The sequence below is a fragment of the Macaca mulatta genome, chromosome 11 (assembly GCF_049350105.2).
Source record: "Macaca mulatta isolate MMU2019108-1 chromosome 11, T2T-MMU8v2.0, whole genome shotgun sequence".
Classification (NCBI taxonomy): Eukaryota; Metazoa; Chordata; class Mammalia; order Primates; family Cercopithecidae; genus Macaca; species Macaca mulatta.
Window position 1 is genome coordinate 13,691,713 of NC_133416.1, and position 14,525 is coordinate 13,706,237.

The 14,525-nt window shown below is 38.4% G+C and overlaps 1 long non-coding RNA gene across 1 annotated transcript in view; it reads left to right on the forward strand.

The window, feature by feature from the left end:
• Positions 1-14,525, forward strand: part of LOC144332680 (uncharacterized) — a 249,614-nt gene that overhangs the window by 26,980 nt on the left and 208,109 nt on the right. The window lies entirely within an intron of this gene.

Below are 14,525 nucleotides of genomic sequence, written 5' to 3' on the forward strand. Positions count from 1 at the left end.
ATTTTTGGCATCCATTGAGGACAAATTTCACTCAACATTAATTATTCAATTAGAATCAGGTGAGGGGAACCAGTGGCGAATTTTGTAGTGTTGGCTGTTGTTTCTATTGTTAACCATTGGTTGTCTTCTAATAGAGTATAAGGAAGATGAATTTTATCCGTGCAATTTGATATGAATCCTCTGCCTCTATGGGCTGTAGGTTCAATGTCATCTCATCCCTTCTTGAAATGAGTTATTTACTTGTAAACTGCCAATTTTTTGGCACATTATCCCCATCAGTGTTTCAGAAAGCATCGTTGATTTCACCTTCTACCCAAGTTTTACCATGAATTTAATGTTTGTACCCTCTTTAATTTTAGAAGAATTCATGTATCTCTTATAGGGGATCTTTTGAACCTGCTCTCATTTTTCTTGATGCCTCAAGTAGCTCCTGTTCAGACACATTAGAGCATGTCAGTCTGAGTTTATTTTGGTGTAAAAGAAAATTGGAATCCATTCATGTTATTTTTTTAATATAACATACATTTTCCTTGAACATTTTAAAGTCCCATTGCATTACAGGGACTCAGGATGGGGTCAAAGCAAGGAGCAAGACTGTAGCAGGAGATTAGGCACCTGTACATGCATCAAAGACCTCAGCCATCCACCTTCCATCTAAAATGGTTGTAAATTTATCATGCACCAAGTAGGCATCTTAATTCCAATCTTCCTAATCCAATGAGGTTTGCTACAGTTAACTTTGACTTTTCCTACTGATTAGGCAAATTGTTTTCTTATTTCTCCTGGCATAAATAGAGATGTTTGTTGAAGGAGGAATGTAATACCAGTGATGAAATATTCTCCAGCTATGTGGTAAGTCAAATGGCTTTAACGAGGCTTCACGTGCTTTAAGGGAGGCACAGGGTAACCCCTTGGGCCTAGCAGATGCCCTGATGTTATATGATTATCTCTGGTTTCATCAAACATTATTTCAAAAAAGAAACAACATGAAAAGTCCCTCCTATGTAGCTTATGGTAGCCCTTCAGGTAGTAAAGGGAGGTCAGAGAGAAGGAGCAGAGGGGAGTGCCAGGCAGATGTGTGTATGGCTGAGGAAGCTGTAGTCCTGGTTGGAAGCAGGATTCTGCTTGTCTGCGGAGTCCAGGAAGAGAACTGGTGATGCTTCCAAATATCACTCAGCTTATGCCCTGTTCCTGACCTTCTCCAGTGTCAGCAATGAGTGAAAGAGATTAGTGTATCAGGAAGAATAAATATCAGGTATGAACCTGCCAGACACAACCAAAACAGAGGTGACCAAAGAGCTGAAAGAGAGACTGTCAGTGACTTAAGATGGAGTCAAAGCAAGGAGCAAGACTGTAGCAGGAGATTAGGCACCTGTACATGCATCAAATACCTCAGCCATCCATCTTCCACCTAAAATGGTTGTAAATTTATCATGTACCAAGTAGGCATTTTAATTCCAATCTCCTAAAACCTACTATCATATGAATTTCTTTGTTATAGCGGCCCAAACAAAATATCATGAACTGAGTGTCTTAAACAACAGAAATTATTTTTTTCACAGTTCTGGATGCACAAGTTCATGATGAACGTGTCAGCAGGTTCAGTTCTTCTGGGGCTTGTCTGCTTATCATCTAGATATCTGTCTTCTTGCTGTGTCCTCCCCTGAGGCTGAGTCTGTGCCTACATACTTCTTGTGTCTCTTTGTGTGCAAATTTCCAGTTCTAAGACATTTCCACTTCTTATAAGGGCACCAATCTTATTGGATTTAGTTCCACTGAAACTCCCTCATTTTAGCTTGATCACCTATTCTTAGGGCTGTGTTCTAAACACAATCATATTCTAAGGAACAAGAGGTTGGCTGTGGATTTTTGTATACCTATGCCTACCATATTTTGCTAAATGTTTGATTATATGGAGATTATTTCTTTGGAACTTTGAGCTGTGGGAAGACAACACAAACGTGACCATTCACGGCTGACAGAAGGTTGGCCCTTAGCCTGGTCAGACCCACGCAGATTGTCTAATGTTCTTTGGATCTGGCTCTAGCCAGAAAAGTCTTGGTGTTGTAGGATACAGGTGTCTTAATGTGTTCTATTATTAATATTCATGGAGAGGTTAAAACAAAGTTGGCCACAAAAGCTACCAAGGGTTTCTAGAAATGAACAGAATGAATACACAGTTCTTAAATGAAATATCCTGTTTCATATCTTTAAAATTTTTTGCTTGCTCTACCCCTTTGTTAGAATGTTTATCAGATTCAGTTTGGGCTTTACATCTTTTAGGAATTTTTTTTTTTATACAGACTCTCTGTCACCCAGGCTGGAGTGTGGTGTCGTGATCATGGCTTACAGCATCCTTGAATGCCTGTGCTCAGGGGAATCCCCCAGCTTCAGCCTCTGGAGTTGCTTGAATTACAGGTTCATGACACCATGCCCATTTATTTCTTTTTTATTTATTTTAAAATTTTCTTGAAGAGATGGAGCCTCACTTTGTTGCTCAGGTTGGTCTTGAACTCCTGGACTCAAGGGATCCTCCCGCCTCACTTTTCCAAAGTCCTGGGATAACAGGCATGAGTCGTCATGTTCAGTCATTCTTCTAGGAAAAATTTTTAATCACTCCCACTTATAATGAGTGGCCATAATTGTACTCAAATAAGATAGTCTGGTATCCACATAAAAGCCTCAAGCATATTTCATTGATCAATTTCTTAGTGCCTGTGATATCTGTCTCCCAGATTGTTCTTTCACACAGAAATTTTTTTCATTTTTGCAAAATTCTGAAATGAAATTCTCCTCACTCTCTTTCCCACATGTATTTGTTGACATTTTGTGTTCTAAATCAATCTTCCCTGTGTTCATTTTTCCTTTTCTGGCTTCTTTTTAAATAAAATTTGAGACAATTTTTAAATCTAATCTTCTAAGTAAGTGTCTATAATTATTCTTACTCCTTTGTTTTTCTTTTTGTTTTTAAAATTTGCATCAATATACTGTGTTTCCAAGGTCTTTTTGCTGAGTTTGTGTTGGTAGCTTTCTTTTCATCTGCTGACTTTTCTGCTATATCAAGTAGCTTCTGCTCACCCTTTCACCCTTTTCATAGAAAGTGTAGGTGTGTCAGTATCAACAGCTGCCACTTATTTCTGGCCTTGAATAAGTCTTGTGCTGTCATTCAGTTTTTGTTCATGGATAGTGATAACTTCAGGATGACCTTGTTTGAGGTATTGTGTGTGGTGATGTGACTGGAAATCCTAAAGACAGGCCACTTGATCATTTGGATAAGAGGATCCTGTGTTGTACACATAAGAATCTATTCCTGGCTGGGCACGGTTGCTCATGCCTGTAATCCCAGCACTTTGGGAAACCGAGGCAGGCGGATCATGAGGTCAGGAGACCGAGACCATTCTGGTTAATGAGGTGAAACCCCGTCTCTACTAAAAAATACAAAAACAATTAGCCGGGCATGGTGGCGGGCGCCTGTAGTCCCAGCTACTCGGGAGGCTGAGGCAGGAGAATGGCGTGAACCCGGAAGGCGGAGCTTGCAGTGAGCCGAGATCCGGCCGCTGCACTGCAGCCTGGGTGACAGAGAAAGAATCGTCTGAAAAAGCAAAAATAAAAATAAAAATCTGTTCCTCCCCTTCCAGAATGGTTTGAGAATACAAGGGGATTTCAAAAACTTTGTGGAAGAAAGTAATTACAATATAAAACTAGACATTATATAAACTTTGTTTCTTAACATAAGCTCCATCACGTTCAAGAAGTTTGGCAAGTAATGATACAAGTAATTTAGCCTATCTATAAAGAATTGAAGGTTCTGGGAATTTCACCATATAAATGCAGTCTTTTCACATTATTAACTGAAGAAAACAGAGTACACTTTAAAGATATTTTAATATTAGAAAAAAAGCAGAAGTCCAAAGATACTACATCAGAACTGTAAGTTGGGTGCCTAGGGATTTTCTTTTTCTTTCTTTCTTTCTTTTTTCTTTTCTTTTTTACTTCCATAGGTTGGGGAACAGGTGGTGTTTAGTTATGTGAATAAGTTCTTTAGTGGTGATTTGTAAGATTTTGGTGCACCCATCATCCAGGCAGTATACACTGCACCCAATTTGTAGTCTTTTACACCTCAACCCTTTCCCACTCTTTCCTCTTGTTTTTTCCTGACTTTTTAATGATCACCATTGCAACTGGTGTGAGATAGTATCTCACTGTGGTTTTGATTTGCATTTCTCTGATGGCCAGTGATGATGAGCAATTTTAATGTGTCTGTTGGCTGTATGAATATCTTCTTTTGAGAAGTGTCTGTTCATATCCATATCCTTTCCTCACTTTTTGATGGGATTGTTTGTTTTTTTCTTGTAAATTTGTTTGAGTTCTTTGTAGGTTCTGGATATTAGCCCTTTGTCAGATGAGTAGATTGCAAAAATTTTCTCCTATTCTGTAGGTTGCCTGTTCACTCTGTTGGTAGTTTCTTTTGCTGTGCAGAAGCTCTTTAGTTTAATGAGATCCCATTTGTCAATTTTGGCTTTTGTTGTCGTTGCTTTTGGTGTTTTCGACATGAAGTCCTTGCCCATGCCTATGTCCTGAATGGTATTACCGAGGTTTTCTTCTAGGGTTTTTATGGTTTTAGGTCTAACATTTAAGTCTCTAATCCATCTTGAATTAATTTTCATATATGGAGTAAGGGAAGGATCCAGTTTCAGCTTTCTACTTATGGCTAACCAATTTTCCCAGCACCATTTATTAAATAGGGAATCCTTTCCCCATTTCTTGTTTTTCTCAGGTTTGTCAAAGATCAGATGGTTGTAGATATGTGGCATTATTTCGGAGGGCTCTGTTCTGTTTCATTGGTCTATATCTCTGTTTTGGTACCAGTACCATGCTGTTTTGGTTACTGTAGCCTTGTAGTATAGTTTGAAGTCAGGTAGTGTGATGCCTCCAGCTTTGTTCTTTTGGGTTCGGATTGTCTTGGCAATGTGGGGTTTTTTTTTTTTTTTTGGTTCCATATGAACTTTAAAGCAGTTTTTTCCAATTCTGTGAAGAAAGTCATTGGTAGCTTGATGGGGATGGCATTTAATCTATAAATTAACTTGGGCAGTATGGCCATTTTCACGATATTGATTTCTTCCTATCCATGAGTATGGTATGTTCTTCCATTTATTTGTGTCCTCTTTTATTTCACTGAGCAGTGGTTTGTAGTTCTCCTTGAAGAGGTCCTTCACATCCCTTGTAAGTTGGATTCCTAGGTATTTTATTCTCTTTGAAGCAATTGTGAATGGGAGTTCATTCATGATTTGGCTCTCTATTTGTCTGTTATTGGTGTATAAGAATGCTGTGATTTTTGCACATTAATTTTGTATCCTGAGACTTTACTGAAGTTGCTTATCAGCTTAAGGAGATTTTGGGCTGAGACGATGGGGTTTTCTAAATATACAATCATGTCATCTGCAAACAGGGACAATTTGACTTCTTCTTTTCCTAACTGAATATCCTTTATTTCTTTCTCTTTCCTGATTGCCCTACCCAGAACTTCCAACACTATGTTGAATAGGAGTGGTGAGAGAGGGCATCCCTCTCTGTCTCGTGCCGATTTTCAAAGGGAATGCTTCCAGTTTTTGCCCATTCAGTATGATATTGACTGTGGTTTGTCATAAATAGCTCCTACTATTTTGAGATACGTTCCATCAATACCGAATTTATTGAGAGTTTTTAGCATGAAGGGCTGTTGAATTTTGTCAAAGGCCTTTTCTGCATCTATTGAGATAATCATGTGGTTTTTGTCTTTGGTTCTGTTTATATGTTGGATTACGTTTATTGATTTGCATATATTGACCCAGCCTTGCATCCCAGGGATGAAGCCCACTTGATCATGGTGGATAAGCTTTTTGATGTGCTGCTGGATTCAGTTTGCCAGTATTTTATTGAGAATTTTTGCATCTATGTTCATCAGGGATATTGGTCTAAAATTCTCTTTTTTTGTTGTGTCTCTGCCAGGCTTTGGTATCAGGATGATGTTGGCCTCATAAAACGAGTTAGGGAGGATTCCCTCTTTTTCTATTGATGGGGATCGTTTCAGAAGGAATAGTACCAGCTCCTCCTTGTAACTCTGGTAGAATTCGGATGTGAATCCGTTGGGTCCTGGACTTTTTTTTTTCGTTGGTAGGCTATTAATTATTACCTCAATTTCAGAGCCTGCTATTGGTCTATTCAGAGATTCACCTCCTTCCTGGTTTAGTCTTGGGAGAGTGTATGTGCCCAGGAATTTATCCGTTTCTTCTAGGTTTTCTAGTTTATTTGCCTAGTGGAGTTTATAGTATTCTCTGATGGTAGTTTGTATTTCTGTGGGGTCAGTGGTGATATCCCCTTTATCATTTTTTATTGCATCTATTTGATTCTTCTCTTCTTCTTTATTAGTCTTGCTAATGGTCTATCAATTTTGTTGATCTTTTCAAAAAACCATCTCCTGGATTTATTGATTTTTTTAAGGGTTTTTTTGTGTCTCTATCTCCTTCAGTTCTTCTCTGATCTTAGTTATTTCTTGCCTTCTGCTAGCTTTTGAATGTGTTTGCTCTTGCTTCTCTAGTTCTTTTAATTGTGATGTTAGGGTGTCAATTTTATTTTATTTTATTTTATTTTTTTAGGCTCAAACAGATCTTTATTAATCAAAATAGGAACCATTGCAATAAACACATTATTGCCAATGACAAGTAAGTTTGTTTATTCCTATAGCATAAAAATCTGTGCTTTGGAATTTGATGAACTCTTGGAAAGCATTCCCTGCAAAAAAAAATTGTTGGGCAGCTCAAAGAAGTTGTAGTTGGTTGCTAAGAGGTCAGGTGAATATGGCAGATGAGGCAAAACTTCGTAGCCTAATTCATTCAACTTTTGAAGCATCGGTTGTACGACATGCCGTTGGGTGTTGTTGTGGAGAAGAATTGGGCCTTTTCTGTTGACCAATGTCAGCTGCAGGCATTGCAGTTTTCAGTGCATCACATCAATTTGCTGAGCACACTTCTCAGATGTAAGGGCTTTGCTAGAATTCAGACAGCTGTAGTGGACCAGACCAGCAGCAGACTACCAAACAGTGACCATGATCATCTTTTTGTGCAAGTTTGGCCTTGGGGAGTGCTTTGGAGCTGCTTCTCAGGGCAGCCACTGAGCTGGTAGTCACTGGTTTTCATATAAAATCCACTTTTCGTCACATGTCACAATCTGATAGAGAAATGGTTCGTTATTGTTACGTAGAATAAGAGAAGATGCCATTTCAAAATGATAATTTTTAAAATTTTCACTCAGCTCATGAGGCGCCCACTTATCAAGCTTTTTCAGCTTTCCAATTTGCTTCAAATGCCGAAGGACCCTAAAGTGGTCAATGTTGAGTTCTTTGGCAATTTCTTGTGTAGTTGTAAGAGGACAACCTAGATGATTGTTCTCAATTAGTCACTGTCAACTTCTGAAGGCCAGCCACTATGTTCCTCACCTTCAAGGCTCTTGTCACCTTCGCAAAGCTTCTTGAACCACCACTGTACTGTATGTTCATTAGCAGTTCCTGAGCCAAATGCATTGTTGATGATACAAGTTGTCTCCACTGATTTAAGACCCATTTTGAACTTGAATAAGAAAATTGCTTAAATTTGCTTTTTGTCTAACATAATTTCCATAGTCTAAAATAAACTTAAAATAAACAGAAAGTAATTAGTCATTAGCAAAATAACATAAAGCGAGAAATGTCCATTAAAAAGATGTGTAACAAACCACATTTATTTAAGAAATGTATTCCAATATCAAATGGCAAATTCCACCAATCCAAAAAAAAATGCAATGAGTTTTCACCAACTAATAAGACTAAAAACTGACTTCACATCAGAAACCAAAGAAGCTGGAAAGCAGTGAGATGACATAGTTAAAGTTGTGGCAGAAAAAGGCGGTCAACTGAGAACTCCATCTACCTCAACTCACATTCAACAACAAAGAGAAAATTAAACATTCCAGAAAACGAAAGCTGAGAGACTAATGCAATAAATATTAAAGTGAATCTTTCAAGCTGAAATGAAAGGATAGTATATGGTTTCTCAAATACAAACTAAGAAATAAAAGAACACCAGGAAATGTTACTACATTGTTCTTTTGAAAGGTCAACATCTTTCTGTTTGTTACTCATTTCTTGTTCTATCTCTTTTAAATACAATTGTATAAAGCAATAACTATAAAATTATTTGATAGCTTTACAAAAAATACAGAAATAGAAAAAGAGAATTTTAAAACTATGTTAGAAAGTAATCTATTTAACAATCACAAAAGACAGGAATGGATGAATAAAGAAATTTTAAAAAAATAAGACATATAGAAAACAAGGAGCAAATAACAGATGCAAATTCTACTTTATCTGTAAATATACTAAATTGAATAATTATACATCCCAAATAAAAGGTGGATATTGAAAGAATGGTTAAAAAATAAATACAATCCAATAATACACTGTTTACAAGGACACATTTTACATGGAAAGACACAAATAAGTTGAAAATAAACAAATGGAAAAGATATACAAGGCAAGATTGAATCAAGATGGAGATGGAATAGCAATATCAGGCAACATAGACTTTAAGATAAAATGTTATGAGATTCAAAAAAAGCACATTTTATAATGATGAGTCAAAAATGGAAGATATATGGTTATAAACATGCATGCACCTACAAATAAGGCCTCAAATTTAATGAAGCAAAAACTGACAGAATTAAAGAGAGAGAGAAGTCAACAATTTATTTGGAGATTCAATACCCACTTTTTTGTTTGTTTGTTTTGTTGTTGTTGTTGTTTTATTATTATACTTTAAGTTCTAGGGTACATGTGCATAACGTGCAGGTTTGTTACATATGTATACTTGTGCCATCTCCAAGACAATCCTAAGTCAAAAGAACAAAGCTGGAGGCATCACGCTACCTGACTTCAAACTATACTACAAGGCTGCAGTAACCAAAACAGCATGGTACTGGTACCAAAACAGAGATATAGACCAATGGAAAAGAACAGAGTCCTCAGAAATAATACCACACATCTACAGCCATCTGATCTTTGACAAACCTGAGAGAAACAAGAAATGGGGAAAGGATTCCCTATTTAATAAATGGTGCTGGGAAAATTGGCTAGCCATAAGTAGAAAGCTGAAACTGGATCCTTTCCTTACTCCTTATACGAAAATTAATTCAAGATGGATTAGAGACTTAAATGTTAGACCTAATACCATAAAAACCCTAGAGGAAAACCTAGGTAGTACCATTCAGGACATAGGCATGGGCAAAGACTTCATATGTCTAAAACACCAAAAGCAACGGCAGCAAAAGCCAAAATTGACAAATGGGATCTCATTAAACTAAAGAGCTTCTGCACAGCAAAAGAAACTACCATCAGAGTGAACAGGCAACATACAGAATGGGAGAAAATTTTTGCAATCTACTCATCTGACAAAGGGCTAATATCCAGAACCTACAGAGAACTCAATCAAATTTACAAGAAAAAAAACAAACAACCCCATCAAAAAGTGGGCAAAGGATATGAACAGACATTTCTCAAAAGAAGACATTCATACAGCCAACAGACACATGAAAAAATGCTCATCATCACTGGCCATCAGAGAAATGCAAATCAAAACCACAATGAGATACCATCTCACATCAGTTAGAATGGCGATCATTAAAAAGTCAGGAAACAACAGGTGCTGGAGAGGATGTGGAGAAATAGGAACACTTTTACACTGTTGGTGGGATTGTAAACTAGTTCAACCATTATGGAAAACAGTATGGTGATTCCTCAAGGATCTAGAACTAGATGTACCATATGACCCAGCCATCCCATTACTGGGTATATACCCAAAGGATTATAAATCATGCAGCTCTAAAGACACATGCACACGTATGTTTATTGCAGCACTATTCACAATAACAAAGACTTGGAATCAACCCAAATGTCCATCAGTGACAGACTGGATTAAGAAAATGTGGCACATCTACACCATGGAATACTATGCAGCCATAAAAAAGGATGAGTTCGTGTCCTTTGTAGGGACATGGATGCAGCTGGAAACCATCATTCTTAGCAAACTATCACAAGAACAGAAAACCAAACACTGCATGTTCTCACTCATAGGTGGGAACTGAACAATGAGATCACTTGGACTCGGAAAGGGGAACATCACACACTGGGGCCTATCATGGGGAAGGGGGAGGTGGGAGGGATTGCATTGGGAGTTATACCTGATGTAAATGACGAGTTGATGGGTGCTGACGAGTTGATGGGTGCAGCACAGCAACAGGGTGTCAATTTTAGATCTTTCCTGCTTTCTCTTGTGGGCATTTAGTGCTATAAATTTCCCTCTACACACTGCTTTAAATGTGTCCCTGAGATTCTGGTATGTTGTATCTTTGTTTTCATTGGTTTCAAAGAACATCTTTATTTCTGCCTTTATTTTTTTATGTACCCAGTAGTCATTCAGGAGCACGTTGATCAGTTTCCATGTAGTTGAGCGATTTTGATTGTGTTTCTTAGTCCTGAGTTCTAGTTTGATTGCACTGTGGTCTGAGAGACAGTTTGTTATAACTTCTGTTCTTTTACATTTGCTGAGGAGTGCTTTACTTCCAACTGTGTAGTCGATTTTGGAATAAGTGCGATGTGGTGCTGAGAAGAATGTATATTCTGTTGATCTGGGGAGGAGAGTTCTGTAGATGTCTATTAGGTGCACTTGGTGCAGAGTTGCGTTCAATTCCTGGATATCCTTGTTAACTTTCTGTCTCATTGATCTGTCTAATGTTGACAGTGGGGTGTTCAAGTCTCCCATTATTGTTGTGTGGGAGTCTAAGTCTCTTTGTAAGTCTCTAAGGACTTGCTTTATATATCTGGGTGCTCCTGTATTGGATGCATATATATTTAGGATAGTTAGCTCTTCTCATTGAATTGATCCCTTTACCATAATGTAATGGCCGTCTTTGTCTCTTTTGATCTTTGTTGGTATAAAATCTGTTTTATCAGAGACTAGGATTGCAACCCCTGTCTTTTTCTGTTTTCCATTTGCTTGGTAGATCTTCCTCCATCCCTTTATTTTGAGCCTATATGTGTCTCTGCACGTGAGATGGGTCTCCTAAATACAACATACTGATGGGTCTTGACTCTTTATCCAATTTGCCAGTCTGTGTCTTTTAATTGGACCATTTAGCCCATTTACATTTAAGGTTAATATTGTTATGTGTGCACTTGATGCTGTCATTATGATGTTAGCTGGTTATTTTGCTCATTAGTTGATGCAGTTTCTTCCTAGCATCGATGGTCTTTACATTTTGGCATGTTTTTGCAGTGGCTGGTACCAGTTGTTCCTTTCCATGTTTAGTGCTTCCTTCAGGGTCTCTTGTAGGGCAGGCCTGGTGGTGTCAAAATCTCTCAACATTTACTTGTCTGTAAAGGATTTTATTTCTCCTTCACTTATGACACTTAGTTTGGCTGGATATGAAATTCTGTGTTGAAAATTCTTTCCTTTAAGAATGTTGAATATTGGCCCCCACTCTCTTCTGGCTTGTAGAGTTTCTGCCGAGAGATCTGCTGTTAGTGTGATGGGCTTCCCTTTGTGGGTAACCCCACCTTTCTCTCTGGCTGCCCTTAACATTTTCTTTCCTTCATTTCAACTTTGATGAATCTGACAATTATGTGTCTTGGAGTTGCTCTTCTCAAGGAGTATCTTTGTGGCGTTCTCTGTATTTCCTGAATTTGAATGTTGGCCTGCTAGGTTAGGGAAGTTCTCCTGGATAATAGCCCGCAGAGTGTTTTCCAACTTGGTTCCATTCTCCCCGTCACTTTCAGGTACACCAATCAGATGTAGATTTGATCTTTTCCCATGATCCCATATTTCTTGGAGATTTTGTTCATTTCTTTTTAGTCTTTTTTCTCTAAACTTCTCTTCTTGTTTCATTTCATTCATTTGATCTTCAGTCACTGATACTCTTTCTTCCAGTTGATCAAGTCAGTTACTGAAGCTTGTGGATTGTCACATATTTCTCGTGTCATGGTTTTCATCTCTATCAGGTCATTTATGAACTTCTCTGCATTGGTTATTCTAGTTATCCATTCGTCAGATCTTTTTTAGTTTCTTTGCACTGGGTTCGTAGTTCCTCCTTTAGCTCTGCAAAGTTTGATTGACTGATGGCTTCTTCTCTCGACTTGTCAAAGTCATTCTCCATCTAGCTTTGTTCCATTGCTGGTGAGGAGCTGCGTTCCTTTGGAGGGGGAGAGGCACTCTGATTTTTTGAATTTTCAGTTTTTCTGCACGCTTTTTCCCCATCTTTGTGGTTTTATCTACCTTTTTGGTCTTTGATGATGGTCACGTACAGATGGGGTTTTGATGTGGATGTCCTTTCAGTTTGTTAGTTTTCCTTCTAACACTCAGAACCCTCAGCTGCAGGTCTGTTGGAGTTTGCTTGAGGTCCACTCCAGACCCTTTTTGCCTGGGTATCAGCAGTGGAGGCTCAATTAAAAATACAGAAATCACCCGTCTTCTGTGTCACTCACACTGAGAGCTGGAGGCTGGAGCTGTTCCTGTTCAGCCCTCTTGGTGCCCAATCTCAAGTAAAATAATTTTTAAACGACCAAGGTGGATAACTGACTGTTCGGAAATAAATAGAACTATTTGGTGTAAACTGCAGATGAGGCTTGCTTAGATGGGCTGACAGAGATGAAAGTGATGAAACTGGTTGCAGCAGGAAATTATTTTGAAGCTTGAACATCACAATGATAATATAGCTTATTTGACTAGATATTATGTGATGTAAGGGGAAAACAGAAGAGTCAAGAATAAATCCTTGTTTGATTAATTAGATGAATAATTTACCAAGACCAAATAGAGTTGGAAGAGGAGTAAATTTGTAGTTCTAGGAGGGAAGAGGCAGAGGTAGGAGAAACCCGAGGAGAGAGCTAGAGGTTCCTGGAAAGACTGATAGAGTGTTCCCAAAAGAACGGTAAACTGCCAAGGGGTCGCAGGAGATGCAGGACTGAGAATTGATTCCTGAAATGAGTGGAATGGAGGCAGTAGACCACCCTGACAGACTTGGAGTGGAAAGAACAAAAGCATCTTTAATGTGTGTTTTAAAAAATGGAAGTGAGAGGATTGGGAAAGAATCACACACATACGTTTCAAGAACTTTTGCAATAAAAATGGCAGACAAATAATATGGTAGGAAAGAAACACTAAGAGTCATAGGAGACCTCTGTAGAAATGGGTGATGTTTCAGCAGGCTTTTGCTGATTGAAGTAATCCCATAGAGCGTAGATGTAAGAATCAGGAGACAAAAAGGTCACATGCAGAAGCAAAATCCTTGATTGGGTAATGTGGTTTAGAATCAAGAGGGAAGGTAAGAGATAGAGGTAGGAAGGCTTCACCTAAGATAATAGGAAAGAAGCCAGAGAACTGTGATTGAACTGAATGTGGTTGCTCAACTTGGTGGTGCACACAGCAAGATCCTTCTATTCTGATTTTTCTGAACTCCTTAGTGAATTATCTGAGGCTATCAGAGGGCACAGCAGCAGTTTTCTAATACTGAACCTTCCTTGCTTGAGAAGCAGACATGCCAATCTCTGCAAGGTTTTTGGTATGTATATTACCTCATTAATCTCCATATTCTAAGGTAGCTGTTATGATTCTTCTCATTTTAGATGAGGAAATTCAAGCTCTGAGAGACCAAGTAGCTTTTTAAGAGTCCAGAGCTAGCAAGAAAAAGATTTATGTCTTAACTAAAACCTGAGAGCTTCCCAATTCTTCGCTCCTTAAAGTCATGCTGCCTCCTTAGTGAAATCCATTCAGGTTTCATTAAGGAAAGATGAGGAGCATAGGGAGGGAGGAAAGTGATCACTGTTAAAATAGGGTAAATGGGATAGAGAGGATTCTGTGGATAAGAAGCATAGAGCCCTATTCATTCCCTTGAAACCAAACTCAGTTTCTTAGAAATGATAAGGATTTCTTTTTGCTTCTGTGACTTATTTTCCATTTGTTGTGTTTTTGGCCTTAAGATTACTGGAATATCAGTAAACGATCTGATAATAATTTTAAAATTTCAGTTGGTACTATAGAAGTCAGGGAAGGGCCAGGTGTGATGGCTCACGCCTGTAATCCCAAGATATTGGGAGGCTGAGGCAAGCAGATCACCTGAAGTCAGAAGTTCTAGCCTAGCCTGGCCAACAGGGTAAAACCCCATCTCAACTAAAATTACAAAAATTACCTAGGCATGATGGTGGGAACCTGTAATCCCAGCTACTGTGAAGGGTGAGGCAGGAGAATAGCTTCAACCCAGGATATGCAGGTTGTGGTAAGCCAAGATTACGCCACTGCACTCCAACCTAGGTGATAGAGCAAGACTCCATCTCAGAAAAAGAAAAAAAAAATAGAAGCCAGGGAAGGAGATAAACAGTAAAACATTGTTCATGGCAGCTGGCTAAATTAGAATTAAAGAGGAGGGAAGCTCCCTGGAAGCAACAGAGAGAAGGGGTCCTAGAT